Source organism: Scyliorhinus canicula, chromosome 16, assembly GCF_902713615.1.
Source record: "Scyliorhinus canicula chromosome 16, sScyCan1.1, whole genome shotgun sequence".
NCBI classification, from domain to species: domain Eukaryota; kingdom Metazoa; phylum Chordata; class Chondrichthyes; order Carcharhiniformes; family Scyliorhinidae; genus Scyliorhinus; species Scyliorhinus canicula.
In genome coordinates this window covers 94,379,853-94,402,762 of record NC_052161.1, presented here as the reverse complement: position 1 = coordinate 94,402,762, position 22,910 = coordinate 94,379,853, and the positions used below count along the sequence as shown (strand labels likewise).

Here is a 22,910-nt window from a genome sequence, read left to right as displayed (position 1 = left end):
TGGGGTCCTCGGGGGGGGGGGGGGGGGGGGGGGGGGGGGGGGGTGAGGGGGTGGGATCCTGCCCTGGGGGGGGGGGCCTTCACAGTGGCCTGGCCTGCGATCGGGGTCCACCGATCTGCGGGCGGGCCTGTGCGTGAGGGCACTCTTTCCCTCCGCGCCGGCCTCTGTAAGGCTCCTCCATGGCCTGCGCGGATGGTATACGGCAGAACACGCCGGCAGTCCTGCGCATGCGCCAACTCGCGCTGGCCCTTTGGCGCCAGTTGGCGCAGCACCAACCCCTCCGGTGCCGGCCTAGCCCCCGGAAGTGCGGAGGATTCTGCAACTTCCAGGCAGCCTGACGCCGGAGTGGTTCACGCCCCTCTTGGAGCCAAGTGTGGGAGAATCCCGCCCCTGACTTCAAAACACATGTTGGTTGATGGGCAAAAGCATCTGTTGCAACTTCAGTCAACATGGAGGAACAGCATGAGTCTCCATTAGGTAGTAATTGTTTGTAACACTCACATTGTAACAAATAATATGTTATTTCACTGAAAGAATGATTTTGGAACTCTGTGAGATTACAATTATTGTTGTGTTATTTTTTTCTGGGTGAAGAACTAAACATAAGTGATGTCACAACAAAACTGTGAAACATCAGTGCTGTTATTGTGATATCATAAATGGAAGACTGTTTCTGTTCTTAATTTCTAAATATAGTGGATAAAGCACCATCTGTAAAAGATCACAAAGGTTCAGACTGATGGAATGGTCAAGTTCCACACAAGCTGGTGCGTCCTGGTGTCTAGATGTTCCAGTGCTCATTCTTCATGTGCGAGACTAAGCAGGTGTGTCAGCAACTACCTTAACATGGGGATCATCACAAACAAATCTGAAGCTGCCTTCATCCAATATCTACAAAGGTACATTTCAATTTCAGCAAATCGTGAGGTGGAGCAGGCACTCTGGCCAATTCTCCCCTTCCCAAAACCCAGGAGAACTGAGCCTATTGATAATTCCCTAGTATTGATCAACAAATTCCCAACAAATTGTAAAATAGAATCTGGAATATCCAGGACTACATGGGTTATTATCAGAATGGGCTGGGCATTGAGTAACAAAACCGATGGAAGTAAACAATGAATTAATTTTTCAGTGTTTGTGCTTTGATCTGTAAACCAAATTGCACAACAGGTTTGGCTAATGTTTGCTGTTGTTTGGCCGAACAATATTTCTATCTTGACTATCGCGGTACAGAGTTGCCAGTCTAGCGACAATAACTCAGCATGTGAATCGCACCCAAGTGTTTTCTATAAAGGATTTGTGTCACTGGCCTATAAAATTACTGGGTGTTAGGTAACAACTCCACAGTGTTGTGTGGATAAGATGACATGCAAATAATACAACCTGATACCTAGGCCCATGGTGATCATATTTGGGTTTCTTGGCTACTTTAGTGACTGGGACTCCAACTGACCCTGAGAGCACTCTAAGCCACACAAGAATAATGCAACCTGATTTGTCAGCTGTTGGGTGACCTGTTCCAGCCCAGAGACATCCATATGACCGTGTGCTTCCTGACCTGGAGGGGATTATAACCTTATATGCCTATATATATAAACATGTTTTGTTGAAATCACATTGTTAGGTGTTTTCCCTACTTCTAATCTTGATTTCTGCATCTGTTTTAAAGCTTTGATTTTTATTCTGAAAGTTTGAATCTTTAGTGATGTTGGAGATGTCACCACTGGAGCTGGAAGCACTCCAAGTGAGGTGCATTGCAGCCCTAGCATGGCTAGGGAAACCAACATGGGAAAGGTATGCCAGTGGGCCTCCTTGGCGTGTAGCAGTAGCCTCCCAACTGATAATGCCATGATGTTACTCAGCTCAGCTAGCTGATATGCAAACTTGGATTGCACATGGATAATTTGCTTATCACTCACCAAAGAATATGGCATCAGTTGCAAGTGGGACCTGTTAGGAAAGCAAATGTAGTTTCAAAGGATTAATATTTATTTGTATTGCTAAACATTAGAAATACGGTATAGTTTTAATTTTTCTGTGCCTGGAATGGTAAAACCTACAGGGCGCGATTCTCCGCAAATGCGGCGAGTCGTAAAGGCTGCCGTGAAACTGGCCGTGTTTCACGGCAGCCTCCGCGTCCCCTCCCGGGATCCGATTCTCCCCCCCCGGGCGGGGCTAGCAGCGGGGCCCCGTGAAGCATGGCATCGCGGGCTTAGCGACCGTCGCTAAGTCCGCGCGCCAAGCGTCACGCCAGCTGACGTGCCCGATGACATCACCCGCGCATGCGCGGATTGGACGGCTCCAACCCGCGCATGCGCGGGGCCGTCATCTCCCTCGGCCGCCCCGCGGACTGATCCTGCGGGGCGGCGGAGGGAGAAAGAGTGCGTCCGTTACGGACGCACTGCCCGCGATCGGTGGGCACCGATTGTGGGCCCATGCCCCCCTTGGCACGGCCGTGGTACTGCCGTGCCAATCGGGGCCCTGGATGCCCAGAACTGGCATGTTGCGGCCGTTTTTACGACGGCAGCAAGCAGGTGTGTTTGCTGCCGTAAAAACGGCTGTAAAGGCCTGGGAACTTGGCCCATCGGCCTGGGGAGAATCGCTGTTCGCCGTAAAAAACGGCGAGCAGCGATTCGTGTCGTGGGGCGACCGTGGGGGCGGGGGGGAGGGAGAATAGCGGGAGGGCGTGAAAAATGTCGGGGACGCACTCCCGCTATTCTCCGACCCATCGTGGGCAGCGGAGAATCGCGCCCACGGTTAAATTAATGCTGGACAAAGCTATTTGTATGTGTGGGGTTGGTTCAGTTCCAACTGTGTTTCTATTGTGCTTAGAGAGAACTATGGCATGAATAATAACTAAAAGGCATAAGCATGTGGGTGTTGATTAGCAACTGAGGCCTTGTAAGGTAGAGTAGCTTTTAAGTTTTAGTTTAGCTAATTTGATAGCAGTTGGACATAGGTATTAAGAGAAGGCAGTTCTCACAGCTCTGCTATAAGTACAGATTTGAAGATCCCTTACTCGAAAACTGACATATTCCAAAATCTGCACTTTTGTTTGAGCGCCAAGTGATGTCACAAGTCCCCAGGTGATGCGCAGGTCCCAACGCGGCACACATATGCAGTTCCCAATGTGCTGCACATGCATAGTTCCCAACGCAGCACATCTGCACAGGTTCCAATGGGCCACACATGCGCAGTTTGCAACGTGCCGCGCATACGCAGTTCCCAATGTGGCACACATGCGCATATCACAATGTTGCATACATGCATAGTTCGCCTCATGCTGCACATACACAGTTCCCAACACACACACACATGTTCAGTTTCCATCGTGCTGCAGATGCACATCACATTCCAAAATCCAAAAAACTCTGAAATCTGATACACACTCCGTCTCAAGCATTTCAGATAAGGGATACTCAACCTGTCGTTGGTTTATGAGGCTAGAGAGGATCATCTCTCTCAACGTTTCGAGAAGAAAAGCCATACAATGGAGTAATGGTTAAGAAAATAAGTGCAACGGCGCTGAGGTCCCAGGTTCGATCCCGGCTCTGGGTCACTGTCCATGTGGAGTTTGCACATTCTCCCCGTGTTTGCGTGGGTTTCGCTCCCACAACCCAAAGATGTGCAGGGTAGGTGCATTGGCCATGCTAAATTGCCTCCTTAATTGTAAAAAATTAATTGGGTACATTAAATTTATTAAAAAAAAGAAAAGTGCAGAGATCTGAAGAACAGCTAATTAAGGAAACTATGGAAATGAAAAGAAGTTTACAAGAAGTCTGAGGTTAAAGACACTAGAACAGAGTACTGTTCAGTAAAGACAGACAGATCTGAGAAGAAAGTTGAGATGCTAGAAAGATATCTGAAGTGATATTCAGGTTTGTGAGATTTTACTATGTGATTTGAAATAACCATGGATATCGGAAGCCGGATTGATGGCTGCTGCAGTGCCAGTGCCTCAGTGAGATGGAGTGAAGGCTGTATCGCGGGAAAGAATGGTAAAATGCCCTCTGGGCCCAGAGCTTGAGAGCGACTGCCCTTCACATCAACACAGCATTTGACTGAGTGTGACATCAAGAAACCTAGCAAAACTGGAGTAATGGGAATTTGGGGAAATCTCTCTGCTGGTTGGAGTCATGCCTGGCACAAAGAAAGATGTTGTAGTTGTTGGAGGTCAATCATCTGAGTTCCGAGCCATCACTGTCGGAGTTCATCAGGGTAGTGTCCTAGGCTTAACTATCTTCAGCTGCTTCATCAATGAGCTCTCTTCCATCATAAGGTCAGACGTGGGGATGTTTGTTGATGGTTGCACAATGTTCAGCACCATTCATGACTCTTCAGATACTTAAGGAGTCCATGTCCAAATGCAGAACGACCTGAGCAATATCCAGACTTGGACTGACAAGTAGCAAGTAACATTTGCACCATACAAGTGCCTGGCAAATGTCATCTACAACAAGAGATAATCAAACCATCACCCCATAACATTCAAGGGCATTACCTTCACTGAATCCCCCACTATTAACATCCCTGGGGTTACCATTGACCAGAAACTGAATTGGACTAGCCATATAAATACTGAAGCTAAACAATCACGTCAGAGGATAGGAATCCTGTGATGACTATTTCACCTCTAGACTCCCCAAAGCCTGTCCACCATCTACAAAGCAGAGGTCAGGAATGTAATGCAATACTCTCCACTTGCCTGGATGAGTGCAGCTCCAGCAACATTCAAGAAGCTCTACAACATCCAGAATAGAACAGTCCGCTTGATTGGCACCCCATCAACAAACATGCACTCCCTCCATCAGCTATGCATAGTGACCGTTTGTACCATCTACAAGATTCACTGCAGGAACACACCAAAGCTCCTTAGGGCGGCACGGTGGCACAGAGGTTAGCACTGCTGCCTCACAGCTCCAGGGCCCGGCTTCAATTCCAGCCTAGAGTGCCTGTCTGTGTGAAGTTTGCACTTTCTCCCCAGGTTCAGTTCCAGCCTCAAGTGACTGTCTGTGTGAAGTTTGTACTTTCTTCCCGTGCCTGCGTGGTTTTCCTCCGGGTGCTCCGGTTTCCACCCGCAGTCCAAAGATGTGCAGGTTAGGTGGATTGGCATGCTAAATTGCCCCTTAGTGTCAAAAAGGTTAGTTACTGGGGTTACGGGGATAGAGTGGAGGTGTGGGCGTAGGGTGCTCTTTCTAAGGGCAGACCTGATGGGCCGAATGGCCTCCTTCTGCACTGTAAATTCTATGATTCTAGGCAGCAACTTCCAAACCCAGAACCATTACTATTTAAAAGGATAAAGACAGCAGACACATGGGAATCCACCACCTGGAGACTCACTTCTGATTTGGAAATACATCGGCCATTCCTTCACTGCCGCTGGGTCAAAGTCCCTAATAGCAGAATGGGTGTACCAGAACTACACTGTAACAGTTGGAGAAAGTAGCTAACAAACACCTTCTGAAGGGGCGAATGAAGGTGGGGAAGAAATGGTCTAGCCCGTGACACCCACATCCCATAATAAGGAAACCTATAAGCTGTATGTCATGGAAACTTTGGTTCGGAATCAGTGGGTCGTGAGCATGTGGAGCACTCCTCCCCAGAGAGTGATAGAGGCAGCATAATTGAATATTCTTAAGGCAGAGGTCGATAGGTTCTTGACCAACAAGAGATGAAAGAATATCGGGCTAAACAGGAAAGTGGCACTGAGGTCATATTCAGATCAGCCATGATCCTATTGAATAGCAGGAGCAGGCTCGAGGGTTTGAATTGCTTACCCCAGGTCCTCATTCACATGTTTGCATATGCTTGTCCTGTATTAGTACATGCATGCCACGATAATTTCATACATCCAGGTTTGCAATGTTAGGTGGGAATGCAAAGTGTGAGGAAGACACAGAAAGGCTGCAAAGTTATAAAAAGGCTCAGTGACAGGGCAACAAGCTGGTAGATGGAGGATAATGTGGTGAGGTGTGAGGTTATTCATGTTGGTAATACAAAAAGCAAAGCAGAATACTTTTTAAAAGGCATCAAACTTCTAAATGTCGATGTCCAGAGAGTCTTGTATACTCACACAAGGAACACCAAAAGTTAGCATGCAGGTACAGGAAGGTAATTGCCACTTTTAACACAACTTAAGCTAGTGAGTGGGCTACTTTTTCTCAGTGGGCCACGTGATTGAAATTGGGCTTGTTCACTAATCATGACACATGAATAAGATTAAATATATTTAATACATGCTAAATATTTCACAACGATTTGTAGAAAATGCTTAAATATTTATTATTTTAATAGAACTATCATCAATTTCAAAACAGTAAAACCAAATGTAATATTCACACTTTGGACACAGAGCACGGCCATCACAGTCAATGTTGTGAGCAATCAGCACACACTTCACTTTACTTGCCCTGGCTTTATGTGTGTATCACTTGCCCACCATTGATTTAGAAGGATTTGTGGTCCAATAGGTAATGTTCCTGCCTCTGAGCTAGATGGTCAGATCGGACAGGTAGTCATGAACGCACTTCAAAACACAAATGTCCTGTTTTCCATAATGAACAACAGAACATTTTGCATACACTATCACATGTAACTGTGAGTTACCAAAGTTACCCATCCTTAGGGGCTGGTTTAGCACACTGGGCTAAATCACTGGCTTTTAAAGCAGACCAAGGCAGGCCAGCACCACGGTTCAATTCTGGTACCAGCCTCCCCGAAAAGTCCCCGCAATGTGGCGATTAGGGGCTTTTCACAGTAACTTCATTGAAGCCTACTCGTGACAATAAGCGATTTTCATTTCATTTCATAGCATGACTGTTCTCATGCATTAACAAACTGTTCATTCTCTACAGAAGTCTTGACACGTGAATTGCATTCGTAGTCGTTAAATCATGCAGACCTTTTATCATTGCAGACCATTGTCATTGGCTATACATCTGGCTGATGTTCTCTATCGAGGAGTATCATTTCCGTGGTACTTGCTGTTGCCCTGGTAAATGTTGTTCATAGAATTTACAGTGCAGAAGGAGGACATACGGCCCATCGAGTCTGCACCAACCCTTGGAAAGAGCACTCTACTCAAGCCCACACCTCCACCCTATCCCCAAAACCCAGTAACCCTACTTAACCTTTTTGGACACTAAGGGCAATTTAGCATGCCCAATCCACCAACCTGCACATCTTTGGACTGTGGAAGGAAACCGGAGCACCCGAAGGAACCCTGGACAGACACGGGCAGAATATGCAGCCTCCGCACAGACAGTGCCCCAAGCCGGGAATCGAACCTGGGACCTTGGAGATGTGAAACAACTGTGCTAACCACTGTGCAACCATGCTGCCTTATTATTGTTCCATTTCTGTTATTGGGACTGGTGAATTTCTGTGGTTACTGGTCGTTCTGTACTCTGTGCATCTTCCTGATCAGCCACCTGCAGCAAGGCACTGCTTCTGCAGTTGATCATATATTCCTGCTGCTGTACTGGTATATTTGGTCGTTCATTTCCACCGCATATGATCATAGTGACAGCTGCTCTAAGCATGTCCAAAGTTACCACTTGGGCTGACTCCTGTGAAGAGTATTGAAGTTACCCTGACTGGCTCACCAATGCTCACCTCTGGCAATGGTTTTGCCTTCTTGTCAAATTGAAATGTGGCTTTTTGCTGTTTCATCTGTCTTTTCACTCACACCTGTGAGTACCTCTGGCCTCAGGAGCTTTTTTGCGATTGGAGGTTTGGATGTGACATGACATTAGTCTTTGGACTGGAGTACTCTCCATGCCTTCAGTTGATGTGTTTGCGTTGGATGATCAGCCGTGATCGTGATAAATGGCAGGGAAGGCTTGAAGGGCCAAAAGGCCTCCTCTTGATCCTATCTTCTATGTATCTATCTATGTTTCTCCAACCGAGGATCTGTGCTAGATTTTTAAAATTTATTAATGACCCCTTTGGTGATTTTCCTGCCACCTCAGCCTTTCCATTCAACTGCGGATAGTGCAGAAATTATGTAAAGTGTTAAATTTCCCAATCCTTTGTGAAGTGGGTAAATTCTTCACTTGTGAATTGAGGGCCATTGTAATTCATCGCAATGTCTGTAATACCATAATGACTGAAGTGTTCGTTCAAGCAATCAATTTACTATCTGAAGCCAGCTGGTCTACCTCCCAGTGTCCAAAATAGTAGTCTACAGTGACAAAATAATCAGTTCCTGCTGGAGTGAAGATGTCTATTCCCAGCTCCCCATCATTTGTCTGGGGTGTCCTGCATCAACAAAGACTTTCTTGCTCATTTAGCCTGGTACTTATTATAAGCACCGCACTATCCAACATGGTAATTAATTTAATTGCTCATATTTGGCCAGAAAAGCACTTCTCTTGCCTTGATAAAACTCAATTAAATTCCTTAATGGCTTGCATGTAAGCATCTCTCCTCTCTGCTCCTTAGGAATAATGACTATTTTTACAAATTCCATCTTGGGCTGTCAATTCATTCGGTAAACTCTTTTGACCACAGGTATGTCCTTGATGCTCTTTTGTCCACAGGTATGTCTTGATGTTCTCAGGCCATCCTTTCAAGGCAACTTTTTGCAGCACTTGGATAGTTGCACCTCATTGGGTGATTTGTTTGATTTGAGCAACCACTTGTCTATCAGATTCAATGTCCTAGTTTTTCCAGCCCCACCTTGGCAGGTTCCCCCATAGCAGATGCAGTCAGTCATTGAAACATTCATTGACTTTAGTAGAGACCAGAAGATCCCACTCATGACAGATGACTCGGGGCAGCACGGTAGCATGGTGGTTAGCATAAATGCTTCACAGCTCCAGGGTCCCAGGTTCGGTTCCCGGCTGGGTCACTGTCTGTGCGGAGTCTGCACGTCCTCCCCGTGTGTGCGTGGGTTTCCTCCGGGCGCTCCGGTTTCCTCCCACAGTCCAAAGATGTGCGGGTTAGGTGGATTGGCCATGCTAAATTGCCCGTAGTGTCCTTAAAAGTAAGGTTAAGGGGGGGGGGGGGGGGGGGGGGGGGGTTGTTGGGTTACGGGTATAGGGTGGATACGTGGGTTTGAGTAGGGTGATCATTGCTCGGCACAACATCGAGGGCCGAAGGGCCTGTTCTGTGCTGTACTGTTCTATGTTCTAGATGCCAGCAAATTCTAGCCTATATATCTTGCTGAGTTGATGTTTTCCACAACACATAGGACTTCTGCTTCACGTTGAATCTGGAGTATTTCACATTCTGTTGTAGCATCCTTGACTTTCTGCATGGTCAGTACTGTTCTCAATAGCATGTCAGTGATGTATATCTGTTTCTCTTGCTTATATGTCATGTCCAGATGATATCTCTGTAAACAAAATAACAATCTTTGCAGCTTTGGAGCAGATAGTGGCGGCTTGGGGCCAGACTCCACTGTTAATTTGTCTCTCCCAAGCTAGTATTGATGAAAATGCTCACAGGCAAAAACATTAGCCAGGCACCCTTTCTTGATTTGAGCATAGCGTTGTTCAGTTTGTGTTAATGCCCTAGATGCAAACTGGTTGTCGTTGCTGCATTAGGGTTGCTTCAAGACCTGTCTCGCTGCAGTCAAACTGCCTTGTGACTTAGTCATTCACATCATAGTCCTTCAGCACTGGTGTTGGCATCACTATTGTTTCCTTTTAGTGAACACCTCTTCTTGTTCTGTGCCTCAGTACAACTGTAGAGCCTTGGCAATGAAATTATGTAATGGTTTACACTTCCAATGACAAATTAGGCAAAACATTTTGCAAAATAGTTCATGAATCCAACAAATTGTTGCACTGCTTTCACATTGCTGCTACAGCTCTCACTTTGTCAGAATCTAGGCGATGACTTCCTGCTTTCAGTACAGGTTCTATGTATTTGATTTCAGACATCTTTAATTAGAGATTTTTCTTGTTCAGCTTCAGGTTTTTTGGGCGAGCTTTCTCTAGTCGTCATATTAAATTCTGACAATAGTTCGTTGTGACATTTTCAATTACATCTAGAACATAGGACATAGAACGATTCAGCGCAGTACAGGCCCTTCGGCCCTCGATGTTGCACCGACATGGAAAAAAACTAATGGCCATCTAACCTACACTATGCCCTTATCATCCATATGCTTATCCAATAAACTTTTAAATGCCCTCAATGTTGGCGAGTTCACTACTGTTGCAGGTAGGGCATTCCACGGCCTCACCACTCTTTGCGTAAAAAACCCACCTCTGACCTCTGTCCTATATCTATTACCCCTCAATTTAAGGCTATGTCCCCTTGTGCTAGCCACCTCCATCCGCGGGAGAAGGCTCTCGCTGTCCACCCTATCTAACCCTCTGATCATTTTGTATGCCTCTATTAAGTCACCTCTTAACCTTCTTCTCTCTAACGAAAACAACCTCAAGTCCATCAGCCTTTCCTCATAAGATTTTCCCTCCATACCAGGCAACATCCTGGTAAATCTCCTCTGCACCCGTTCCAAAGCTTCCACGTCCTTCCTATAATGAGGCGACCAGAACTGTATGCAATACTCCAAATGCGGCCGTACTAGAGTTTTGTACAACTGCAACATGACCTGATGGCTCCGGAACTCAATCCCTCTACCAATAAAGGCCAACACACCATAGGCCTTCTTCACAACATTATCAACCTGGGTGGCAACTTTCAGGGATCTATGTACATGGACACCGAGATCCCTCTGCTCATCCACACTGCCAAGAATTTTACCATTAGCCAAATATTCCGCATTCCTGTTATTCTTTCCAAAGTGAATCACCTCACACTTCTCCACATTAAACTCCATTTGCCACCTCTCAGCCCAGCTCTGCAGCTTATCTATGTCCCTCTGTAACCTGCAACATCCTTCCGCACTGTCTACAACTCCACCGACTTTAGTGTCGTCTGCAAATTTACTCACCCATCCTTCTGCGCCCTCCTCTAGGTCATTTATAAAAATGACAAACAGCAACGGCCCCAGAACAGATCCTTGTGGTACGCCACTCGTAACTGAACTCCATTCTGAACATTTCCCATCAACTACCACTCTCTGTCTTCTTTCAACTAGCCAATTTCTGATCCACATCTCTAAATCACCCTCAATCCCCAGCCTCCGTATTTTCTGCAATAGCCATTCTCTACATTCATAGACTAGTAGGTCATTCAGTATAGCTTCTACTCTGGGAAGATCACCGACTATCTCATGCTCTCTGATATTCTTCTGGAGCTGTGAAAATCCCGTGACCATCTATATTTCCTTTTTTTTTAATATAATTTTTATTGGAATTTTTTACAGAAAATATAAAACATAACGACAAACAATGAAATGCCACAAAATAACCCATAATAACTGTAACACCCCCAGACCGTATCGACGCATGTATCACATCCCACATCCCCCCAACCCCAATGAACAAAAGAACTTAAAAATAAATTAAAATTAAATAAACAAACATAGTCATCGTTCCCCCCCCTTTTCCCTCCCCTCCCCCCCCGGGTTGCTACTGTCCCCGTACCCTATCGTTGAGCCAGAAAGTCGAGGAAAGGTTGCCACCGCCTAAAGAACCCTTGTACCGACCCTCTCAGGGCGAATTTGACCTTCTCTCGCTTAATGAAACCCGCCATGTCATTGATCCAGGTCTCCACGCCTGGGGACCTCGCATCCTTCCATTGTAGCAAGATCCTTCGCCGGGCTACTAGGGACGCAAAGGCCTGCACACCGGCCTCTTTCGCCTCCTGCACTCCCGGCTCCACCCCAACCCCAAAAATCGCGAGTCCCCATCCTGGCTTGACCCTGGATCCCACCACCCTCGACACCGTCCTCGCCACCTCCTTCCAGAACTCCTCCAGTGCCGGGCATGCCCAGAACATATGGGCATGGTTCGCTGGACTCTCCGAGCACCTGACACACCTGTCTTCACCCCCAAAGAACCTACTCATCCTCGTCCCAGTCATGTGGGCCCGGTACAGCACCTTGAATTGGATGAGGCTAAGCCGCGCACACGAGGAGGAAGAATTAACCCTCTCCAGGGCATCAGCCCATGTCCCGTCTTCGATCTGTTCCCTCAGTTCCCCCTCCCACTTAGCTTTCAGCTCCTCTACTGACGCCTCCTCCGCCTCCTGCATAACCTTGTAGATATCAGATATCTTCCCCTCTCCGACCCAGACCCCGAAAGCACCCTGTTGCTCACCCCCCTCGCGGGAAGCGAAGGGAATCCCTCCACCTGCCGCCTAGCAAATGCCTTTACCTGCAGATACCTGAACATGTTCCCCGGGGGGAGCCCAAATTTCTCCTCCAACTCCCCCAGGCTCGCAAATCTCCCATCAATAAACAGGTCCCTCAGCTGTCTGATGCCCGCTCTGTGCCAACCCTGAAATCACCCATCAATGTTCCCCGGGACAAACCTATGGTTCCCCCTTAACGGAGCCTCCATCGAGCCCCCCACTTCTCCCCTATGTCGCCTCCACTGCCCCCAAATCTTGAGGGTAGCCGCCACCACCGGACTCATGGTATACCTCGTAGGAGGGAGCGGCCACGGCGCCGTTACCAGGGCCCCCAGGCTTGTATCTCCACAGGACGCCCTCTCCATCCGTTTCCATGCTGCCCCCTCCCCCTCCATTACCCACTTGCGCACCATCGACACATTGGCCGCCCAATAATACCCCGAGAGATTGGGTAACGCCAGCCCCCCCCCCCATCTCTACCCCGCTCCAAGAAGACCCTCTTCACCCTCGGGGTCCCATGCGCCCAAACAAAGCTCATGATGCTGCTAGTCACCCTTTTAAAAAAGGCCCTAGGGATAAAGATGGGCAAAGACTGAAAAAGGAACAAGAACCTCGGGAGAACTGTCATTTTGACGGACTGCACTCTACCCGCCAACGATAGCGGCACCATGTCCCACCTTTTAAATTCCTCCTCCATCTGCTCCACCAGCCTGGTAAAATTAAGCTTATGGAGAGTCCCCCAACACCTGGCCACCTGCACCCCCAGGTATCTGAAACTCTTCACTGGCCTCTTAAATGGGAGTCTCCCAATTCCCTCCTCCTGATCACCCGGGTGTACTACAAATACCTCACTCTTGCCTAAATTTAACTTATAGCCCGAGAAGCCCCCAAATTCCGCTAACAGCTCCATCACCCCCGGCATTCCCCCTTCTGGATCCGCCACATACAACAGCAGGTCGTCCGCATACAGCGATACACAATGTTCCTACCCACCCCGCACCAGACCCCTCCATCTCCCTGACTCCCTCAACGCCATAGCCAAAGGTTCAATCGCCAGTGCAAAGAGCAAGGGGGACAGGGGGCACCCCTGCCTGGTCCCACGGTAGAGCCTAAAGTACTCCGATCTTCCATTGGTAACTACACTTGCCATCGGAGCCGCGTAGAGCAGCCTCACCCATTTGATGAATCCCTCCCCGAATCCGAACCGCTCCAGCACCTCCCACAGGTACCCCCACTCAACTCTATCAAACGCTTTCTCCGCATCCAGCGCCACCACTATCTCCGCCTCCCCCTCCACTGCCGGCATCATAATAACATTTAGCAGTCTCCGCACATTCGTGTTGAGCTGCCGTCCCTTGACAAATCCTGTCTGATCCTCGTGTATCACCCCTGGCACACAGTCCTCTATCCTGGTGGCCAGGATGTTCGCCAGCAACTTAGCGTCAACATTGAGGAGCGAGATAGGCCTGTATGATCCACACTGCAAGGGGTCCTTATACCGCTTCAGGATCAGAGAGATCAGTGCCCGCGACATCGTCGGGGGCAAAGCCCCCCCCCCCCCATGCCTCATTGAAGGCTCGCACCACAGGGGGCCCACCAGATCCGCATACTTTTTATAAAATTCCACCGGGAACCCGTCCGGCCCCGGCGCCTTACCTGACTGCATTTGTCCAATCTCCCTGACTAGATCCTCCAACTCTATCGGCACCCCCAGCCCCTCTACCAGCTCCTCTTGAACCCTTGGGAACCATAGCCTGTTCATGAAGCTCTCCATCCCCCCTCTCCCCATCGGAGGTTCTGACCGGTACAGTTCCTCGTAGAAGTCCCTAAAGACCCCATTTACTTCTGTCCCCTTCTGTACTACATTCCCACCCCTATCCGTCACTCCACCAATTTCCCTAGCCGCATCTCGCCTGCGGAGCTGATGCGCCAACATCCTGCTCGCCTTCTCCCCATACTCATATACCGGGCCCTGCGACCTCCTCCACTGTGTCTCCACCTTTCTGGTGGTCAACAAGTCAAATTTGGCCTGAAAACTGCGCCATTCCCCCAGCAACCCCTCCTCCGGTGCCTCCGCGTATCTCCTGTCCACATCCAGGAGCTCCCCCACCAGTCTCTCCCTCTCCTTCCTCTCCCTCCTTGCCCTATGGGCCCGGATGGAGATCAGCTCCCCCCGGATCACTGCTTTCAGAGCCTCCCAGACCATCCCCACCCGGACCTCCCCCGTGTCGTTGGTATCAAGATACCCCTCAATACTTCCCCGGACCCTCCTACACACCTCCTCATCAGCCAGCATCCCCACATCCAGGCGCCAGAGCGGGCACTGGTCCCGCGCCTCCCCCATCTCCAGATCAACCCAGTGCGGAGCATGGTCTGAAATCGCTATGGCCGAATATTCTGCATCCTGCACCTTCGGGATCAATCCCCTGCTCAGGATGAAAAAATCTATTCGGGAATAGACCCTATGGACATGGGAAAAAAAGGACCATCTATATTTCCTGACTGATATCCAGAGAGCTACTGCTTTAATCCAGCTTTAGCTGCCAGTAACTATCCTTCGCATCTTGGGTGGTGAAGATCTTTGCCTTGACAAATTGTGGCAACATTTCTTTGATGGTTGGCATGGGATAGTGAGATCTCCTCAGCGCATCATTTAAATCCTTTGGGACATGCACGTGCACAAGCTTTTACAACCTCCGCAATTTTGCACACATTTATCGCTTTCTTGAGAGTAATTTTCTCCTCTCTCAATAGACTTGCTCTCACTGTCTTATGCCTAAAGCAATTCTAAATTTAATGAGGTCATCTTTAGTTGCCTGAATTGTGTTACTGCAGTTACACACTTTTCAATGGACTCTTTTTCACTTTTAGCCCCAGTATTGAACATCTCCCATTCATCAGTTACATTACGTGGAGTTCAAAGTGTGCCTTTGAGGATTTCAAAATATCTGTCTTGTTTCTCCTGTTCTTCAGAGAGAGTTAGGGAGGAATACAATTAGTAGCAGTCTCTCCCCAGAATTGTTAAAAGTATTGCTACTTGTATTGGCTTTGGCTTGTGAATTAAATTAATTAAAATCTCATTGTTTTTTCATTGCAAGTGGAAAAATTGCCAGTTCCACCACATATCACCTTTTATTCTGACATGAGCTGGGAGTGGAAAATCTACAGCCATTTTTGTCTCATCCAGTATTTTATTTGCTGCCTTCAGCTTGTGTTAGCTTTTTCCTTGTCTTTGTTAATTTTTCAATAGATAACAGTGGTTATAACCTTTCAGCGTTCCTCTTTCAGTAGCTGTGGCTTCCCTTCCAGCTTTTCAAAACTCAATCTTAGCGCTACTTCTGACACCATGCTACAAGCTCAAAAACTACAGTCTTTCAAGTGTGGTGTCTTTATTGAACTGAATGTATCATGGTTACCTGCAGGGAATTCCTCATGGGATCGGTTACATGACTATGGCAAGACTAGTAGGTCATGGAGTAGTGATTGTATTTCAAAACCCAAACTCTACAGTAGACAACTAGAAGTTATTTCCCTGACTGAGGTATCTGGGACACAGTCTCAAGAGAAGAGGCTGATCATTTCAGACAGAGATTAGGAGAAATTCCTTCACTTAGGAGGATGTGTATGCTCCTTATTAAGTATATTCAAAGCTCAAATTGTTAATCTTTGGGATTCTCTTGCACAGAGAACAGTGAAGGCTGGGTCATTAAATATAAATAAGGCTGAGTTAGACTATTGTTTGATCCACAAGGAGTACAGGCTCATAGCTCCTTCATAGTGAGACATGAAATTTCATTGAGTTTTTTGAAGAGGTAACCAAATAATGTTGATTAGGGTAGTGTGGTAAACCACTGTTGTGCCTATATTAGGTGATGTACAGTAAGACCCTCTACTACAGGTACAGCGGTAGTCCCTGCCTGCTGACTCCACCCAGTAGGTGGAGTATAAATATGTGTGTCCTCCGTACAGCAGCCATTTCGCCAGCTGTTTGAGCAATAAAGCCTCAGTTGTATTCAACTCTCGTCTTTGTCCAATTGATCATGCATCGATTTATTGCTCTAAGACTTTCAGAAGATGGACCTCCATATCAAGCCGGATCGCCTGCGGCTGGGTCCGCAATCAAGCAATGCCAAAAAGGACTTTCAGCACTGGCTAGCTTGTTTCGAGGCATACATCAGGTCTGCACCAGACCCTTTTCCAACGTCCTTCCTCTGATCCAGGATGTGCCGAACTAAGACAAAGCCATGGTGCTACTTAAAGAAAATTACGCCCAGCGGACGAACACGCTCTTTGCCAGACACGTACTCTCCACTCGCTGTCAGCTCCCTAGTGAGTCTGTCTGGCGGGCCCTAATCCCACTAGTCGGGACTGTGACTGTCAGGCCATTACGGCCACGGAACATTCTAACCTCCTTATGCGGGACGCTTTTGTTACGGGGATTGGGTCGGGCGTCAAATGCCAGCGACGTTTAGAAGGTGCCATGCTCGATCCCGCAGAGACAAAGAAGCTAGCGCTATCTATGACGGTCGCCTCACGTAACATTCAGGCCTACACGCCCAGCCGCGCACCCCCTCCTAAGCATTGTGGACCCACAGACGGCCGCCCCAGCGGGGGACTTACCCAGCCACTATGCCTGCACCACGTGCCAGCCAGCCAACCCCGGGGGTCCCCGATGTTACTTTTGCGGCCAGCAAAAACACCCCCGCCAACGCTGCCCGGCCCGTGCTGCCCTTTGTAAGGCTTGCGGCAAGAAGGGGCACTTCACCGCGGTGTGCCAGGCTTGCTCAGTCACCGCTATCGCCCCCACCCCCTTGCTTACGCACAATGGGTGCTGCCATCTTCACCTCCCCGGACCACACGCGGCCAGTGGGCGCCGCCATCTTCTACCCCTCAGACCAAGCGCGGCCAGTGGGCACCGCCATCTTCCCCTCCACGGAACACGTGCGGCCCATGCGCACCGCCACCTTTCTCAAATCCCGCCACGTGCGGCCCATGGGCGCCGCCATTTTGTCCTCCCCAGGATCTGCAGGCACCGCCATCTTATCTCCTCCACGGCACATGGGTGATGCACAATCAATGGGCACGAAACGTAGGTGAAGTCTGAACGAAAGGCTTTAATTAGTAAGAAGCGAGCCCAGCAGCAGATGTACAGGCAAATGGCTGGCTGCCGGGGAACACGGGTTCTTATACCCCACCTCGTAGGCGGAGCTACCTTCCTCTTAGCCAATAGGGATAAGAGGCACACGATATCTGGGCCAATGGGCAGCGAGTCCTCTGCACCACTGGCAGCTCACACTCCCAGGTACCGTAATACCCCTAGTCATACTACCACATTCACCCCTTGTTGAGAAAGGAACCTGGGGGGAGAGGCGTACGGGGAATGCGGACATGGGGGGAGGGGTGTCCCGTGCGAGTATATAAGAGACTGGTAGTATGGCTAGAGATGTTGGATCGTACCTTTTCACTGGTGGCTGCCCACTGGCCCGCAACTATTTACAGGGTTGGGTCAATACACAGTAACTGTGTACAGTTTGGAGAATGGAAAGAAAATAGAGAACAAGCAAAAACAAGAATCCATCAACAGTTCACATGGATTCGATCAGCCGATCGGGTGCCTTGGACGTCCTGTGTGACCTGCGGAGCTGTGCTGGCGACGTTGGAGTGGTGGTCATCCGTGACTCCGGGAGCGATGATCCTATTCTTGCGGCTGCGTCCGTACCCCTAGTCGGAGCTAGCAGGGGGCAGGCCGGGGGAGGGGCGTCCACTCCACTAGGCAGCACGTGTAAAGGTGTCGGTGGGGCGGGTGGCCAGGATCCGGCGGGTGCCAGGTCCCGTAGGGAGACCGTGTCCTGTCGGCTGTCGGGATACTCCACATACGCGTACTGCGGGTTCGCGTGGAGCAGCTGGACCCTCTCGACCAATGGGTCCAACTTGTGCACCCGCACGTGTTTCCGGAGCAGGATGTCCCCGGGGGCGTAGCCAGCCAGGTCGGGAGCGGGGTCCCTGAGGAAGACTTCCTGGGAAAAACAAGAAGGCGTTTGTGAGGCGTTTGGTTAGTGGACGTACAGAGAAGGATTGAATGGAGGGCGTCTGGGAGGACCTCTTGCCAGCGGGAAACTGGGAGATTTCTGGACCGTAGGGCCAGCAGGATGGTCTTCCAGACCGTACCGTTCTCCCTCTCGACCTGTCCATTACCCCTGGGGTTGTAACTGGTCGTCCTGCTAGAGGTGATGTCCCTGCTGAGCAGGAATTGACACAGCTCGTCACTCATAAAGGAGGACCTCCTATCGCTATGAATGTAAGCGGGGAATCCGAACAGGGAGAAAATGGTGTGTAGGGCTTTAATGATGGTGGTTGTGGTCATGTCGGGGCAGGGGATGGCGAACGGGAAGCGGGAGTACTCGTCAATCACATTGAGGAAGTACGTGTTGCGGTTGGTGGGGGGGGACCTTTGAAGTCCATGCTGAGACGTTGAAAGGGGCGGGAAGCCTTTATCAGATGCTATTGTTCGGGGCGGTAGAAGTGCGGTTTGCACTCCGCGCAAATGTGGCATTCCCTCGTTGCTGTCCTGACCTCCTCGATGGAGTAGGGCAGGTTGCGGGTCTTTATAAAGTGGGAGAAGCGGGTGACTCCCGGGTGGCAGAGGTCCACGAGGAGGGTTCGAAGGCGGTCTTCTGTGCGCTATCGAACATGAAGGCCACTGACCGTTGGTCTGTGAGGAGGGTGAACCTACTGCCGGCCAGATAGTGCCTCCAATGTCGCACAGCTTCTACTATGGCCTGTGCTTCCTTCTTGACCGAAGAGTGGCGGATTTTGGAAGCGTGGAGGGTACGGGAGAAGAAGGCCACGGGTCTGCCCGCTTGGTTGAGGGTGGCCGCCAGAGCTACATCGGACGCGTCGCTCTCGACCTGGAAGGGGAGGGACTCATCGATAGCTCGCATCGTGGCCTTTGCAATATCTGCTTTGATGTGGCTAAAGGCCTGGCGGGCCTCCATCGACAGGGGGAACGTGGCTGATTGGATGAAGGGACGGGCTTTGTCTGCGTAATTGGGGACCCACTGGGCGTAAAATGAAAAGAAGCCCAAACAGCGCTTGAGGTCTTTGGGGGAGTGGGGAAGGGAGAGCTCCATCAGGGGGTGCATGCGTTCCGGGTCGGGGCCGATCACTCCGTTACGCACTACGTAGCCGAGGATGGCGAGACGGTCGGTACTAAACACGCATTTGTCCTTGTTGTAGGTCAGGTTCAGGAGTTTTACAGTTCGGAGGAATTTTCGGAGGTTGGTGTCGTGATCCTGCTGATCGTGGCCGCAGATGGTGACGTTATCGAGATATGGGAAGGTGGCCCGAAAACTGCATGAGTTGACCATTCGGCCCATCTCTCGTTGGAAGACCAAGACCCCGTTTGTGACACTGAAGGGAAGCCGCTCAGCCTCTTCGAACGCAGTGTACTTTCGGTCACTCGCGCGGATGGGGAGCTGATAGTAGGCGGACTTGAGGTCCACCGTGGAGAAGACCTTGTACTGCGCGATCCTGTTGACCAGGTCTGAAATACATGGGCGAGGGTACGCATCCAGCTGCGTAAACCTGTTGATGGTCTGACTGTAGTCTCTGACCATCCTATTCTTCTCCCCGGTCTTTACCACCAGCACTTGTGCTCGCCAGGGGCTGTTGCTAGCCTCGATGATTCCTTCCTTAAGAAGCCACTGGACCTCGGGCCTGATGAAGGTCCGGTCCTGGGCACTGTACCGTCTGCTCCTGGTGGCGACGGGTTTGCAAACAAGGACGGGGGATCGACCTTGAGGGACGCAAGGCTGCAAACAGTGAGGGGGGCATAGGGCCGCCGAATTTGAATGTTAAGTTCTGGAGGTTACACTGGAAGTCTAACCCCAGGAGTGCTGCCGCGCAGAGGTGAGGGAGGATGAATAGCTTGTAGTTTTTAAACTCCCTCCCTTGGACCGTGAAGTCCGCTATGCAGCACCCCGTGATCTGTACCGAGTGAGAACCGGAGGCCAGAGCGATTTTTTGCTTAACCGGGTAAACAGGAAGAGCGCAGCGTCTTACCGTGGCGAGGTGGATGAAACTCTCTGTGCTCCCGGTGTCCAGCAGGCAGCTTGTCTCGTGGCCGTTGAGCAGAATCTTCGTGGTCGCTGTGCAGAGGGTACGAGGCTGCGACTGGTCCAATGTGACTGAGGCGAGTCGTGGGAGATATTCAGAGTCATCATCAGGCAGGGAGTAGTCACCCGCTGGGGCCTCGGAAACGATCCAAGATGGCGGCACCCATCGGCCGCACATTGTGGGGGTGGACAAAATGGCGGCGCCCGTTCCCCGCACGTGGAGTCGGGGGTCCAAAATGGCGGTGCCTGGGGATCACACGTGGCGGTGGGAGGTGGGGGCAGCGAGGTCCGCGGGCCACACTGAGGCGAGTGGGGGGGGGGGGGGAGGACCCGCGGTCGCTGCTTGGGACCGCAGTGACCGCTTTAGACTGGTAAACGGCCACAAAGTGGCCCTTCTTACTGCAGCCCTTGCAGGTTGTGGAATGGGCCGGGCAGCGCTGACGGGGGTGCTTTGCCTGGCCACAGAAATAGCAGCGGGGCCCTGCGGATTTTTCGGGGCACCCTGCGGCGCAGGCCCGGGGGGGTGAGACAGGTCGAGTTCCACGCTGTCCAGGGGGCCACCATGCGGTCGGGGGCGTACGCGCGGGTGTTACGATTCACAACGTCCAGGGAGGAGGCGAGGGCCCGTGCCTCCGTGAGGCTTAAAGTTTCTCTCTCCAGCAGTCTTTGGCGGATCTGCGAGGACTGCATACCAGCAATGAAGGCGTCACGGATCAGAAGTTCGGTATTCTCAGCAACAGACACCTGTGGGCAGCCGCAGTTCCTCCCCAGCACGAGGAGGGCACGATAAAATACGTCCAGAGACTCACCAGGTATCTGCTGCCTTGTGGCTAGTAAGTGCTGAGCGTAGATTTGGTTAACCGGCCGTATGAAATATCCTTTAAGTAAGTCCTAGCCACGTCGTAGTCTGTCGTGTCCTCTAAGAGCGTGTACACGGCGGTGCCGACGCACGAGTGGAGGATGTGCAATTTCTGTTCCCTCGTCGGGACGGTTTCGGCTGTACTCAGGTAACTATTGAAGGAAGCCAGCCAGTGCTTAAATGCGGCTGTGGCATTTGCTGCGTCCGGGCTGAGTCAAAGACACTCCGGCTAGATGCGAAGCTCCATCCTTTAAAATCTTGCTAATTGAATTGATGCACACTCAATGGACACGAAACGTAGGTGAAGTCTGAACGAAAGGCTTTAATTAGCAAGAAGTGAGCCCGACAGCAAACGTACAGGAAAATGGCTGGCTTCTGGGAACACGGGTTCTTATACCCTGCCTCATAGGTGGAGCTACCTTCCTCTTATCCAATAGGGATAAGAGGCACACGATACCTGGGGCAATGGGCAGCGAGTCCTCTGCACCAATGGCAGTTCACACTCCCAGGTACCATAATACCCCGAGTCATACTACCACAATGGGCACCACCATCGTTGCAAGACCCGTGCCCCCCAGGCACCCCATCATCCATCACCAGCAATGACCGCCACGACTCGCCTCGGTGATCATCGACCAGTCTCGCCCGCACAACCTGACCACCGCATCGACCAGCGTTAAAATTGATGGACACGTGACCTCTTGCCTGCTGGATTCCGGGAGAACCGAAAGCTTCATCCACCTGGAAACGGTAAGGCGCTGCTCCCTCGTGGTACACCCCCCCAATCAAAGAATCTCCCTGGCCTCTGGATCCCATTCCGTGGCGATCCGGGGGGTACTGTATAGTCACACACACGGTCTAGGGCGTAGAATTCAGTGGCTTTCGCCTCTACATCCTCCCTAACCTCGCGCTGCCCTGCTACTCGGCCTTCTCGGACTTCCAATGTAACCTCCAGAGCCTAACCCTGAAATTCGGCAGGCCCCTACCACCCCTTTCTGTGTGCGGCCACGCGACCCTAAAGGTCGATCTGCCTTCCCTTTTCGCAAATCTAACCCCGGATTGCAAACCCGTCGCCACCAGGAACAGACGGTACAGTACCCAGGACAGGACGTTTATCAGGTCCGAAGTCCAGTGGTTGCTTCGGGAAGGCACCATCTAGGCCAGAAACAGCCCCTGGAGAGCTCAAGTGGTAGTAGTTAAAACTAGAGAGAAACACAGAATGGTCGTGGACTACAGCCAGACCATCAATCGGTACACGCAGCTCGACGTGTACCCGCTCCCACGCATATCTGATATGGTCAATCAGATTGCACAGTACCGGGTCTTCCTGACTGTGTGTTGTTCCTCGTGTCTTAATAAAGCTCGCAGTCTCAAATGTGGAGAAGATGCTTTATTGTGAGTTCGTTCATTCTTCAGAGCTCTACGTACGGCTACCTTCAGTGCTATATCTGCTGCTGTGTCCACAGCTCCCAGCCTTTGCCTGCTGTGTAGAGTGTCCTCACTTCCTGTCCTGATCTATTTATATGGCTCTCCCGTGCTCCCTCTAGTGGTCGCTCAGTTGTGTTGCATCTGGTTAACTTGTGATCACCACATCCCCCTTTTTCTCTTAACATATTTTCTGAACATCGTTAAAGAAAATTGTACATCCTGTCCCAGTGTATTTATAGCTCTCCCGCTCGTGTTTGCTCTGTTGTTTTTGTATCTAGTCAATCTACGATCACCACATC

At 50.3% G+C, this 22,910-nt stretch overlaps 1 protein-coding gene across 1 annotated transcript in view; it reads left to right on the top strand.

The window, feature by feature from the left end:
- Positions 1–742: 742 nt before the first annotated feature.
- Positions 743–22,910, top strand: part of si:dkey-205h13.2 — a 367,663-nt gene continuing 345,495 nt past the window's right edge. The window contains exon 1 of the mRNA XM_038773572.1: positions 743–899. The gene's annotated coding sequence lies outside the window, so the exon portion shown is untranslated. The remainder of the gene's footprint in view (positions 900–22,910) is intronic.